This window comes from Lepus europaeus, chromosome 9 (genome assembly GCF_033115175.1).
Source record: "Lepus europaeus isolate LE1 chromosome 9, mLepTim1.pri, whole genome shotgun sequence".
NCBI classification, from domain to species: domain Eukaryota; kingdom Metazoa; phylum Chordata; class Mammalia; order Lagomorpha; family Leporidae; genus Lepus; species Lepus europaeus.
Genome location: NC_084835.1, coordinates 82,983,620 through 82,998,567, shown reverse-complemented (window position 1 = coordinate 82,998,567; position 14,948 = coordinate 82,983,620). Strand labels below are relative to the sequence as shown.

Here is a 14,948-nt window from a genome sequence, read left to right as displayed (position 1 = left end):
TCTCTGTGTCTCTCTCTCACTGTCTAACTCTATCTGTCAAATAATAATTTAAAAAAAGATTACACATTCTTAAGCAAATTTTGTAAAATGCATAATGGAATTTTAACCATATTAATTTCAGAATAAACAATTGAGGAATGGGAATGAGTAGATCTGAGAATAATTGAGGACATTGATATGGGTAGTCAAGTTTTAAAAGGAAAGGAGGCTAAGAACACTTAAAAGAGGGAATTTGTGTTCAAAACAAGTTGCTCAAGATTTGGGCAGGGTCTTTTAAAAGATTTTATATTATTTACTTGAAAGGCACAATTACCAAGAGAGAAGGAGAGATACAGAGAAAGGAGGAGAGAAATCTTCCATCTGCTGGTTCATTCCCCAAATGGCCTTAACAGTCAGGGCTTGGCCAGGCTGAAGCCAGGAGCCTGGCACTCTGCATCTCCCACATGGGTGCAGGGGGGCAAGGGTCCAAGCACTTGGGGTATCAGCCACTGCTTTCTCAGGTACATTAGCAGGGAGCTAGATCAGTAGCAGAGTAGCCAGGACTCAAAACGGCACTCTGATGCAGGAGTCTGGAGTTGCAGGTTGCGGCTTTACCTGGTGCACCACAGCATCCGCTCCATGACAAGGTCTATTAATAGAAGTGTGCTCTGCAATGACCTAACTTTATAAGTAATAAACACGTTGCATCTGTAGTTAAAAATGTCTTGATTATTTTATTACATAAGAGGAGATGGAGCATAACAATTTAGGTCTGACTCTGAAGCCAGATTCTGAATTTGAATTTTCACTCCCAATTTACTTAATATTGGAAAAGTTATTTAAGCTCTCTGGGTCCTTGTTTCTTCATTTAAATAAAAAAATAAGATAATAATATTGTCTATGTCAAAGGGGATTGTTTAAGTATGAATTGGAGTATATGTGCCTTTAAGTATATCTGGCATAAATAAGAAATCTGTAGGCATAAGCCAGCATTGCTATGTACCATTGTCTTTATTAACCATTTAGTTAGAAAGAATCTACAGTATGCTAAGCACTGTACTAATTTCTAGGATGCCTTTAAACACATTTGGCCTTTCTCACACCATACTATGTAGTTTAGCAATAGTACTACAGACTACGTCATGGTTAACATTTTTTGGCAACAGTGATTTAAAATCTCCCATCACAATGTTGTTCTTTATTGTTAGTACTGACATCTCTGCTCTTTCCACTCCAGTATGACAGCTAGATATGTTCAGGCTAAGTTCTCTTTGATGACAGGTGTTTTCCTGGATTCACCAGGCGACCTTATGAAGTCAGTGAGATTATTTCAATAGCCTCCTACCACTTATGTGCACAAAACCTCCCAAAGCTGAGTGTTTTGTACCAATATCTCAGGGACCTCTTTGCATACTCATTAGATGTATATATTGTAACACACCACATATTATTAATGGATGTATTTTCTTCCCAAGTATATTTTTTGCAGAAAATATCACTTTATAAGGCCTCATTTCCATAAGCTGGAGTTAAACCTTAAGGATTAGAATCTTCAGTTCTGTACCCAATCAAAAGGAAGATTGTTTTGGGAACATCAGTTATTCACTGCCTTTTAAACCACATAAAGCTGCTCAACTGTCTCCAAATTTCAGGACTATGAAGGGATCCAAGGAACTCTGCTCATGATGGCAATTGCACATTGTCTGAAAGGATTCTAAATTAGGCATTGCAGAGTCAATGTTAACATTGGTTGAATAGCTGAAAATTGTTGGTAGAAGGGACACCATGTCCTCTTGAGGATAACCACAGTACATTGAAATGGACAGATGAGCAGTCATGATGACCTCTAAGAAAGGATTGAAAAGAAAAATTGCTGCATAAATAAATGAGAAGGAAATGAAAACAGCAAGCCTTTTACATTTAAAATGACTACATCGTACCAAAAATGATTAAATGAAAAGCTACTTTAATATCAACGAAGCCATTTAGAGTGAATGGGAGTATTGAGACAGGGTGAACTGTTCACCTTCAAGAGAGACAGACACTGGCATCCTTATCATTTTGCTTTCCAATACATTCAGTATTTATTATTGGAAATGTTCAGATCATAAAATATCTGCAAGTAGCAAACAGCTATTACTAAAAGAGAGAGGGCAGATCCCTCAATTATAGGTAGAAAAGTCCATAATAATATAAATCAGAAGCTCTTGATTTAAATGTGAATAGCCCAAGAAATTCTTATACTGGACGTACAGATGTTTGTCAAATGTGAATGTTTAAAAAAATCATATTTGGGATATATCTGAGAATTTAAAATATTTTGATTAGTTCAATATGAAAAATGGGTAAGTTCACAATTATTTTGATAACAGCAGCAGACTAATGCAGCAATATTACATAGCTTACAATATGGTATAAAGTATATTATGTTCAAAGGCTGCTGTGGCATGGCAGGTGAACTACTGCCTGTGGTGTTGGCATCCCATATGGGTGCTGGGTCCAGTCCCAGCTGTTCCACTTCTGATACAGCTCCCTTCTAATGTGCCTGGGAAAGCAGGGAAGATGACCCAAGTGTTTGGGCCCCTGGACCCATGTGGGAGACCCGGAAGAAGCTCCTGGATCCTGGTTTCAGATTGGCCCAGCTCTGGCCGTTGAGGCCATTTGGGGAGTAAACCAGTGAATGGAAGATCTTTTCTCTCCCCACTCCCCAACCTGTAACTCTGCCTTTCAAAGAAATCTTTAATTAAACATTACATTAAAATGTTTAAATGTAGGAAAAAAAACCCTAACTTTCAGGAGAATGAGAAGAGAATCCATAATTAGAGAAATTGTTTGCAAAAGACCCACCTGATGAAGGACTGTTCTGCAAAATATACAAAGAACTCAACAGTAAGAAAGCAAAGAGCCCGGTTAAAAAGTGGGCCAACACTTGAATAGACACCTCATCAAACAAGATGTAGGGACAGCAAGTAAACATATGAAAAGATGTCCAACATCTTTTGTCACTGGGGAATTATAAATGAAAACAAAAATGACTCATTTACTAGAATGACCAGAGCCCAAACACTGACACCACCAACATTGAGGAGGTGGAGCAACAAGACATTTATTCATTGCTGGTAGAAATGCAGCCATGTTCACAGCCATTGTGGAGACCTTTTGGTAGTTTCTCATAAAACTAATATATTTTTATCATATGATCCAGTGGTCAAGTTCCTTGGCATTAACCCAAGCAAACTGAAAATTTACGTTCACACAAAACCCGGCACAGAGATGTTTTAATAGATGCAATTGGAAAAACTTGGAAGCCACAAGAATGCCCTTCAGGGAGTGAATAGAAAAATTGTAGTACATCCCAGCAATGGACTATTATTCAATACTGAAATGAGCCACTAAGGCATGAAAAGGCACGGAAGAAACTTAAACACATATTACTAGAGGAAAGAAGCCAGCCCGAATAGGCTAAACACTGATTCCAAATATATGGCATTCTGGAGAAGGCAAAAATATGGACATGGTAAAAAGGTCCAGGATTGCCAGAGGCTACAGGGGACAGAAGATGAATAGGTAGAATGCAGAGGCTTTTAATGGTGAAACTATTCTGTATGATACTACAATGGAGGATGCATGTCATTATGTATTTGTCCATACTTAGATGGTACAACACTAAAAGTAAACTCTAGTGTAAACTATGGACTTTGTTTGATAAATGATGTGTCACTGTAGCATCATTGATGGTAACAAATCTACCACTATGATGGGGGGGTGTGTCATTTGTAGGAGAGGTCACGTGTGTATGGGAGCAGAGTATGGGAAATCTCTGTACCTTCCACTCAATTTTGCTATTTTAGAGCCCTATATTGCTCTAAAATAGTTTATTAATTAAAAAAGAATGATTTACTTCTACAAGGCACATTATATGGTTCTATATGATGAAGTTCCAAAATTGGCAAAATTATTCAATGGTGATATAAGCTGGAATATCCTCTTAGGAGGAGCAACTGAAGTTTGTAAGGTTAGGACCTGTGGAGACACTAGTAATATTGTAATTCTTGATCTGCCTGGTAGCATACACTTTTTGAAAATTCATTGAGATGTACAAGTCCCTGTGCCTATTATATATAAATTATTATATCTCAACTTCTTAATAAAAAGCATTTTGTAAATGAAAAAAATCCATGCAACATTATATTTTCCAGAAGTCATTTGATTTTCTGTGGAGAAGCAAGCTGTGTTCAGCTTTCCTCCAATAATTTTGGAAGAAATTAACGAGGCATTGAGGAATTAGCTGGGATCCAACCAAGAAAAGAGAATACTCTTAAATATCTAAAATGGATGGAATATAATCCAGGGAAATGTTTACACAGATAATGGAAAACTTGAAAAGCTTCTTTGGGATAGTGAATCAACCTGAAGGTGAGTAGCAGCATGGAGCCAAAGACAACAGCACTCATAATTCTCAAGGGTCAACAAGAAGAAGTGGTTTCAGAGATCAAGGTCACTGGTAAAGGAAGTCATAGAGAAAACAGTGGTGGGGTGGGAAAGCAGAGACTGGAAAACACAGCCCTTGGGTGTTGGTCATAATGGAACAAACAGAGCAGGAACACAGCAACAATGGACCTACAGGGAAAAACATGCACATATGGGCACAATTGGAAAGTGGAGTTTTTCATTTTCATTTTCTCTTCTAGAGTAACTGCTACATTGGCAATTGATTTATTGATATTTTTGAAGGACACTAAGTTTAGCTCCTGGGAACTACAATCAACAAGTTTCTTGAAAATAAATGAAATTGCCATTTTTAGTGCTACATTGAATCCCAATAAATAAAATTTATATACTCTTAAAATTAGGAAAGAATTATTCACCTTCTTTCTGATCAAAAATGCAAAGGGATACATCCATTTGTATTTCATTTAGACAGTTGTCAATGCTTTGCTGGTTGCACTGCTTTATTAGAATTGCAAACCTAGATATCTTCTTGTCTACTTGTTCAAAATAGATAGTTAAACCACAGTTTTAACACAGGATTTAGGATAAAGTAGAAAGCCACACAATTTGCTCAATATGACTCCCAATCAATTTCTCTATTCCTCTCTGCTCTGCTAAAAATGATAATAGAACATTTCAGGCTAATCTTAACGCACCAGTTTGCAGGCTCTTATCTATTGTAGCACGGGAGTGTAATTATAGCATGGTGATGGGTGATGTAAGATATATTTATTTATTCATTTTATGGGAAGGCAAAACAAAGCTTAATCTATATGTGCCTAATAGTATGTAGCAGTTTAAGAACCTACTGCATCTGACCTTAACCATGTCCTACTTTTAATTTAAGCAATATAAAATCTCCTAGTGGTCATAATCTAAAATGTTGTGCTTACACACAGACTGGTTAATGGTTAAACCACCACTAAGATTGCCAAATTTCCCTTTAGTTTATGCCACAAGACATGGTATTAACTCTTGCTGGCTTATTATCTTGATATTAGATGTTTTTTATATTAAAAACTTAGATAGCCTTTGGAATAGAACAAAGCATTATGAAATCTGCTTAACAGAAACCAGGAAGAGACGTCAGGACTTTCTCTTTGTTATATATATCATAGTTCAGACAGATGGCTTCTGATAGTAAAAAATATACAAAATGGTACAGCAGCTTTCTCTTTCATTGTCTGGTACCTTATAGACGTGAAAAACGAAAAGACATTGATAATGCATTCATGCAAAGGAAAGCAGCACTGTAAAGGAAAGAAGTTTGATGTAAATCTTGACTTGTTCATTTTAAACAAACTTACCTAAAATTGAAAGAAGAAACAGCATGAACTTTCCAAAACCATCTATTTTCTTTTCTTTAAAACAGCAGCTGATTATGTCATTAAAAGATTTCCAAAGTACTTCATCCAGGAACTGGTAAATCCTATTTATCTGCAAATAGAAAATGCATTTTTATTTAACTAAGCAACCTATTCTTACATATTTATTAGGGAATTACGTATTTTAACAGAAAGTCAGAGTTGGAAGATTTAGAATGTTATTTAAAAAATACAAATCCCCTTAATACACTCTTTTAAAAAATAATTAAAGACAGAGAGAAAGAGAGAGAACATGTGCACGCTCCCACAGTGGCTGGGCAAGACCACAGTCAGGAGCCAGGAACCCAATCCAAGTCTCTCATGTAAACCTGAATACTTGAGCCATCACCTGTAGCCTCCCAGGGTACACGTTTGCAGGAAGCTGAAATTGGAGGCCAAACTGTGATCCAAACCCAGGCACTCCAATGTGGGATGCAGTGGCATCTTAACTGTTGAGTTAAATGCCCACTGCCTCTCAAGCACTATGAATGATTTGTAATACATAAATCAGAACCCTGGTTTTCAGTCAATGTATGAAATATTTACAATAAGAGACATTTATGCTAGAATTCACTTTATAGATGAGGATAGTGAAGCCCAGCAGGATGAAGCAACTGTCCAAGATGAAACAGCTGGATAGTCACAGAGAGTGGCCTGAACCTGGGCTTTTTGATTTTAGTTGATTCAGAACTCCTAAATGGGAAAACACAGAATCATCTATGTTTTGCAAATAGGTCAATTTTGGAATGTTGGATCACCATAACTTCTATGAAAGCCAAGGAAATTACTATTTCATTCAAAGTCCTCATACCAACATGTCCTCCAATGGGTTGGGTTTGAGCAGTGGTAAGCGGATGCCCTGCTACAGGAGAATTCAGAAAAGGAACACTACTTAATAATCCACAAGATTCATTTTGTTATATATACATAGAAGATAGTCCGCAAAATTTACTGTTAAGAATGTTTATATAAGCTTTTGCCTTCTAAAAAATATTCAGGTAACTGGTAGAAAGATGCTCTAAGACTGCTGTCCTGGATAATTAACATTCGCTGCCCATCTGCCTGGGAGTACTGCACCCACCATCACCCATAGCCAGTCTCCCTCAACACCCTTCTCCTCTGCCCCGCCACCCCTTTCTTCTCTCTGTCAGCACTCAGGCTGGATGTTACTATCCTAAGTACCAGGTGGCTTAAAACAGCAGCAGTCTGAAGCTCAGGAAATCACGTTAAGATGAATGAAAAGAATGGGGAGGAGGGACCAAAGAGGAGACAACATCCGAGGGCAGTGAGGGTCAAAAGCAAAGGGACAGAAGGAGCTTCGCTTCGCACCCCCGATGGTGATGGCTGCCCTGAGCCCCCAGCTTCAACCCTGTGCTTGCCTCTCCAACTGATTTTTTTTTTTAAAATCCATGTTATCTAAAATCATAACAATAATTGTTTTAGCTTTAATGACTGGCTTCAGGCATTTCATGACATTAGGGACATAGATACAGTTCTGTAATAATAATAATTACCTTCCTTGAATTCAAGTTTTCAGGTTTGTTCATTATTACATGAGATTTATTTAACAGGAGGTAATTTTTCCAGATATCATTCACCCTTGCTGTGACACATTAGGGTCCTCCAGTCTTTTCCTGTTCTTAGATCCTAGGTACATATCTGTATTTGCTATTTTTTGGACTAAATGTATAATTACAGCAGTGGAGCTTTCATACACTTTTTTCTTGTTTTTTTTTTTTTCTTCAAGTACATGCTGTTTTTCCTTTTGTGTGTGTGTGTGTTTTTTTTTTAAGTTACACATTGAATAAAAAACAGAAAACAGAAATAACAAAAGAATGGAGAATTATCTTCCAATGACAAAATCAGGCTGGCTAATATATCTGTGGTCATGTCTTCCGAGTTTGGTTTTTATTTATTTTTTAAAAATTACAGGAATTTATTAATACATTAGGTTCTCAGGGTCACAGGAAATTCATGATAGTTACTATAACACAATTCTCAGCAATTCTCATGTTAACGTGATATTAATACAAAGATAACAGATTTTATGTAGTTCATAGGTACAATTCTGAGAATATGATACTTCCCTTCTTCCCTCCCTCCCCAACTTGGAGTAGGTGGATTAGACCATGCATCTAGTAACAAATTATATAGTAACAATATGTATCACCCCTCATGACAGCTTTCTAAGCCACACATGAGGAAATAAATGAAAACTTATGTACTTTTATTTAAGGCTATATATATATATATATATATATATATATATATATGGAACACATAGAAAATTTATATCCAGCTCTGTCTGGCAATAAAATCACTCAAGGAATCCCTTGGTATTGGCCTACGGACCTCTTAGGATGTTGCTTAGGTTGTTGCCTCTCTACCTGGATGGAAATTTTGGTAAAGGTGCTTGCCTAGGTGTTTTTGTTGTTGTTGTTGCTGTTTTTTTTTTTTCCTGCCTAGGTTCCTGGCTCACCCCAGACTGGAAGGGAGAGTAAATAGTGCCCAGGTTTAGATACTGTGTTACAGCACTTCAGGGACAGCCCAAGTTGATACCTTGCTTGTGATCTATAACTCCAAAAAAGTTGCATCTTGGATGATATCCTGAGCACAAGAGTGCTTTAGTTTTTACTATTTCTCTTCTATCAAGAAGTAGCCTCTAGCAGCCTGTATCTCACAGACTGTGATCAAAAGCAGGTGTTTAATCTGGAGGCAGATTCTTCTCTACTACTCCTGGCATCTCTTCCTTGCGGCAATCCTAGAGTTTTGTCTACTATTCTACCCCTAATTCTTAGAATGATGGTAGGTTCATAGTAGGTCTGCAGTTGTATTTATTGTACTAGCAAGTTGACAGATGAATACAGAATTTTGGTTAGCACCAAATTTAAATCTAAGAAGAAACTTAATTTTTTTTAATCACAAAGGTTTGTAGTTCATATTTAGGCTTGTAAATGATTTTTATTTAATAGAAAAAGCATGAGATGGTGAATAAAAGATTAAATTATAGAGATATATTAGTATATAGTTTTCCTTTTATTTTAAAAATCAAGCTCTAATTATTTGTTCTAATCTCCTTTATCTTACGCCCTGTGAACCTGAACCACACTGAAAATATTCTATCACAATTTGAAGCGTTCATAGGCCTTTCATTCATTTTGAAAATGCAAGGAACTTTAGTAGGCATTTTATTTATTTTCATTGTTATATAGGATTGGCTGGCATAAATACTAAAAAGAGGAGTGAAGCCTTTGTTCTCTGGGACTTCTCATGAGGCTTTCTTTCTCTCAGTTACGCCTAGGAGATTGTAAGGCCATGAGTCTAGTCTAGTCAACTAGATTTCAGACAGCAAGATGTCTTCAACTTCAGATCAGTGTGGTCATAGAGGGCAGGTTCACTGTTGTGAGTACCAGTTAGCAATGATGATGACTACAGATTTTCAAAGATAACTCCAGAGAATTGAAAAGATGGAGCGGTACACCACATTCATAAGCATGTGAATCTTGGTCATCTCTACTGTTCAACACTGTCGGTTGGCGTAAGTTGAAGGGGCTTCTAAAGGTGTTAGATCATTATGGTCATTTGAGACGCAACACTAACTTGTTCAGATAATTCTGAAGAACTTAAATATGTGCTGGTTTTTAACAAGGGGCTCTACAATGTCATGTTTCCAAACTACATGCTGAGATTACATCCTGTGCTAATGCTGAGCTTTGGGTTCTTGTTAGTCTTCTTCCATCAAACACAGAGCAGACATAGCCTCTGCAATAATGAAGAGACTAGAATAGGAAGGAAGGAAGGAAGATTCCAGAAGCACCTTGTGGTGTAATGGAAAGGATGCTGAATTGGGATCAGAAGATAGTTTTATTTCTGTCTCTATCACTAACTAGCTGTCTAAGTAATTTATTCTTAACTTGGGTTCAAATTTCTCATTACTAAAATGAGAGTATTGGTCGCAATTCTCAACTAAGAGTGCATTTTCCCATATGCTCCAGGGACATTTGGCAATGTCTGGAGACATATTTTTTTTTCATTACAGAAGGAAGGTAGATGTAATTGGCAGCAGAATACTGCGGAACATCCTATGATTCATATAATGACCTCCTGTCCCCAGCCAAATAATGACCCATTCCCACACATCAATAGTATTGGTGTTGAGAAAACCTGGCTTGGGTGGTTCATGTCCCTCTAAGTTCTACCACTATTTAATTTTATCACAGGCCCCACCAGACCTCTGAAAGTGTAAAAGTAACCCCAATATCCTTTGAAGCTTCCTCCTGTCTATCTCAGGTCCACTCTTAGACCCCCTCTGTATTCTAGCCCTTGGTATTGCCATGGCATCCTTTGAATTTCTTCATTATAGCACCTACTACCATGTAAAATTACCATAATTTTTTATCCATTTATCCCAAACCATTTGAGGGCAGAGGCTATCTTGTTTATTTCTTCATTATACCCAGCATGTCATATTTAATGATGAATAATATTCCTTACTAAATGCTTTTTGAGTAAATGATTGACAGTGGAGTAATTGGAGAATATAAAACTGCATTTTCTCACCTGGTACCTACACAAATTTGCAGTATAAACTTACTGACATAATTCTTTAGTTTTCTTAGATGAAAATGTCCTTACGGGAACATGTTCTTTAGGGCAACATGCAACTAAAACTGAGTATAGGCAAATGACACCGCTAGTGATTACCTCATTAAAATTTTAAATGGGGCAGGTGCTGTGGCATCTCATTGCCACTTGGAATGCCTGCATCCTACTGTGGAGTACCTCAGGTCCCTGCTGCTCTGCTCTTCCCATCAACTTCTTGCTAATGAGCCTAGGAGACAGTTGATGATGACACAAGTGTCTGGTTTCTTGCCACCCATGTGGGAGACCCAGATGGAGATATGGGCTCTTGGTTTTGGCCTGGCCTAGCTCTGGAGGTTGCAGGTATTTGGGAGTGAATCAATGGATGGAAGATCCCACCCCCCCCCCATCTCTGCTTTCAAATAAATAAATCAATCTTTAATTTTTAAAAAAAACTTTTACATTCTATGTATAGTAAAGCAGCAAGATTAACATATTTTTTTGATGGCCAGGAAAAAACTTGTTTATATAAGCTCAACCTCTTGACTTCTGTAATTCAGAACATCTGCCACATTGGTCAAAAAAGAGAATAAAATTGAATTTTGATGGTTAAATAAAAATGTATCAAAGATTAGTCCAATTTAACTTTTAAAAACATTTTAAAGAAGCCACAAACAGCAATATCATAGTTGACTTAAATCTCCCTGGTAACAATGTGACCATCAATATCTTGCTCATATTTTGAATGATTCATTTGCTAGAAGTCCATAGTACACTTCTAAGACATTTATGATACAGTGTGGCTTGATATAACTGCATCTAATATTCACTATGATGGAAATATAAGAACAATTACAACAATAAAGAAAGGCAAAGGAAACTCATCAAACTGGATGAAGAAAAAACTTGAATTAAGAGGCATGTTATCAGTTACAAAAGTAAACAAGAGGGGCTGGAGCTGTGGTGTAGTGGGCTAGGCCTCCATCTACGGTGCCAGTATCCAATATTGGTGCCAGTTCAAGTTCTGGCTGCTCCTCTTCTGATGGGAGCTTATGGCCTGGGAAAGAGTGGAAGACAGCCCACGTGCTTGGGACCCTGCACCCATGTGGGAGACCTGGAAGAAGCTCCTGGCTCCTGGCTTCAGATCGGCCCACCTCTGGATGTTGCAGCCATCTGGGGAGTGAACCAGTGGACAGAAGATCTCTCTCTGTCTCTCCCTCTCTGGGTCTGTAACTCTACCTCTCAAATAAATAAATCTTTTTTTTTTTTTAAAGTAAACAAGAGGGAGGGATGGGAAGGGGAGGAGATGTTTGTATGCTGAGTACCATTCTACCAACAAATATACTGAATTAAATTTGAATGAAACACATGGAATTCTATATTGTTTGAGATACTAATCTTCTCTAACATGCACTAACACCTAATCATAAAGCTTACTTTCATAAAATTCATTTGTGTAAATGCAGCAGTTTTTTTTTTACACATAATTTCAACTACAAACACTTTGGTAAGGAAACCAACTCTTGGCATTTTATTGTTGTTCTTTGCAATGTATTTCTTATTCCTTTGTATTTATGTACATTGTATGGATGGGTGTTTTATTAGACAAATCCTTATTCTAGAAATCATAAAGAGATGAAAGCTCCTAATTCTGGGATTCTGCTCTGGCCTTGCATTTCTCCCTTTGCAGATACCCTGTGTCTTAGCTACCACAAGGCTACCAAGAGCTTGAATTATTTTCATCTGACTCAGAAATGATAAGTGGCTTTTAAAATAATTAAGATAAATGATATATTATTTAGCTTAGTATCAATAAATTGCCATGCTACCTGGGGCTTTAAAAAAAAGTAACACTATCTCCTATATCAGAAGGTCTCAAACTTTTTGTTATGAAGACCAAAGTGAGTGTTTGTTTATCTGTCAATGTTTACCTTATTAGAAATTAAAACTCAGAAACTCAAAAAACTTTGTTAATAAATTCATCTGCATAGCAACAAGCCTATTATATTTACAATGTGTTGTAACATAGCAGTATCTTCCAAAAAAAACTTAAGTGAGAGGATGGCATAGTTTTACATTTTTGGAAATCTCTTTAACTCCAGGCTAAAATATAGACAGTAACTGGATTTTCATATATTCTTCTGCATTAACCTATTCCAATACATTGTTGGTTAAAGAATATGAAGAAATCCCAGGGTTACACAAATTTGCATTTTGAAATAGCATAGACTTTCAGGTTATTAAGAATAGCTTCCTTTGATATGTCCCTGAGATACGAATGTTTGCTCCTTAAAAGTTAGCTGTAGTGTGGAATCTGAAACCACATCAACAAACCTTATGTTTTGTTTTGTTATGATCCATTATCTGTCTCACAACTCTTTTGTTCATAAGTGATTTTATGTCATTATGAATCATTTGGAAAATATTGGTTTACCAAGTACTTCAGATCTTCAAAATTTTCACACATTTTATTTTATTTATTTTATTTTATTTTATTTTTTTGACAAGCAGAGTGGATAGTGAGAGAGAGAGAGAGACAGAGAAAGGTCTTCCTTTTTGCCATTGGTTCACCCTCCAATGGCCGCTACGGCCGGCGCATCTCGCTGATCCTAAGCCAGGAGCCAGGTGCTTCTCCTGGTCTCCCATGCGGGTGCAGGGCCCAAGCACTTGGGCCATCCTCCACTGCCTTCCCGGGCCATAGCAGAGAGCTGGCCTGGAAGAGGGGCAACCGGGATAGAATCCGGCGCCCCGCCCGGGACTAGAACCTGGTGTGCCGGCGCTGCAAGGCGGAGGATTAGCCTGTTAAGCCACGGTGCCGGCCCACACATTTTATTTTAAATAACAAAAAAATTATTTTTGTTAATATTTCCATGAGTCAAATCAAGAAAGTATTGTAGTATTGGGAAGTAGTCACTTTCATAGTGGCAGATTCAAGTTGTCCAAAATTCTAATTTCTTTTTTTTTTTTTAAGTTTTTTAAAAGTTTTATTTATTTGAAAGTCAAAATTACAGAGGGATGGAGAAAAGAGAGAGAGAAAGAGAGAGAGAGAGAGAGAGTCAGTCTTCCATCCACTGGTTTACTCTCCAAATGGCTGAGGCCAGGGGCCAAGAGCTTCATCAGGTGCAGGGATCCAAGCACTTGGTCTATGCTTTGCTGCTTTCCCAGGCACATTAGCAGGGAGCTGAATCAGAAGTGGAGCAGCCAGGACTTGAACTGGCACCCTTATGGGATGCTGGCACTGCAGACACCAGTTTAACTCACTGTGCCACACTACTGACTCCCCAAATTCTAATTTGTACTTGAAAGTTTGAAATTGATCACTGTCAGAAATTTGTCAGTTATGTTTTTTCTAAAATAACAAACTTTTTTATTCATTTTCAAGGAAATATGTGCCAAATACCCATGTCTGAATCATCATAGTTTCTCTGCCAGTTGTTCTTTCAAGTAAACATGTTGTTCTATGAAAGAACTGGGTAGTTCAGCTTGCACTGTTAACACTTGTACCTGGAGACAATTACTATGCCTCATGTATCTCAAAAGTACTTTATGCTCACTTCCACTTTGTTACCCTGAATATTAAAAACATGTGTATTAGACTCTCAATATCTAATAATATGGTTTGCTGCTGATCATTTGCTTGCTTTGTTTTTTATAAGTGTATGGGAGTGGTGATGACTGTTTGTACCACTGCCTTGATTTGTAATAAGGGTCCAGAAGTTTTACCTACTACTACTTCTGTGCCACCAGTGCAAATAAATATCCACATTCTGAAAAGGGCCAATAATATGTTAGAATTATATTAAAATAAGTTTTGACCTCAAAGACCCCATGAAAGTGTCTTGGGGACTTCATTTTGAGAACCATTGTCCTAGAAAGGAGGGGACATAGGAAAGTGGTTGAGTGGAAGTTCTGAAGTCAGAGTCACCAGCAAGTATTGCCTTGCTACTAATGTAATCTCTATTTGATACTGGGAACGTTGCTTAACAACTCATTCCAAGCTCTAATTTCCATACTTCTAAACTAGAATAATAATGATTCTTACCACTCTGTGTTCTTCCTCAAGGTCAAAAATCACTTAGCACAGTGCCTGATATCATAGTAAATGCAACATATGTTAACTATGATGTCTAATATTTATATTATTGCTTCTTTTTGTGATCAAAAAGCCATGATGTGAAAAAATCAGAATCTCAGCTGTGTCTTTTGGAATTTGTTTATCCTATCCCAATCCAAATTTGAGTTCTGCTTTCTTTGGGAGTGTGTGATACATGCAGATATAGTTCTTTTCCCTACTGTGTCGAGTACAAACATTGATACTCTGTCCCTTGTATGCTGACTTTACATATCTTTGTGTAGTCAGTCATGAAAGGTATTTCTTAGTAGTTAAAGCTAGTGGTGATAAATGAGAGATTTTGACTGGGTCTCAGAGTCTACCAATGCCTTTACCACACCATGTTTGGGAAGAAACTATTACTGTGGGTTCACCTATAGTCAGAAAGCTAGATCACAGGTCATCAGAGGGACCCCTTTCAG

The 14,948-nt window shown here is 37.3% G+C and overlaps 1 protein-coding gene across 15 annotated transcripts in view; it reads right to left on the bottom strand.

The window, feature by feature from the left end:
* Positions 1–14,948, bottom strand: part of DTNA (dystrobrevin alpha) — a 303,884-nt gene that overhangs the window by 219,584 nt on the left and 69,352 nt on the right. For all 15 annotated transcript variants that reach the window (XM_062201516.1, XM_062201515.1, XM_062201520.1 and 12 more), the window contains exon 2: positions 5,778–5,907. The gene's annotated coding sequence lies outside the window, so the exon portion shown is untranslated. The remainder of the gene's footprint in view (positions 1–5,777; positions 5,908–14,948) is intronic.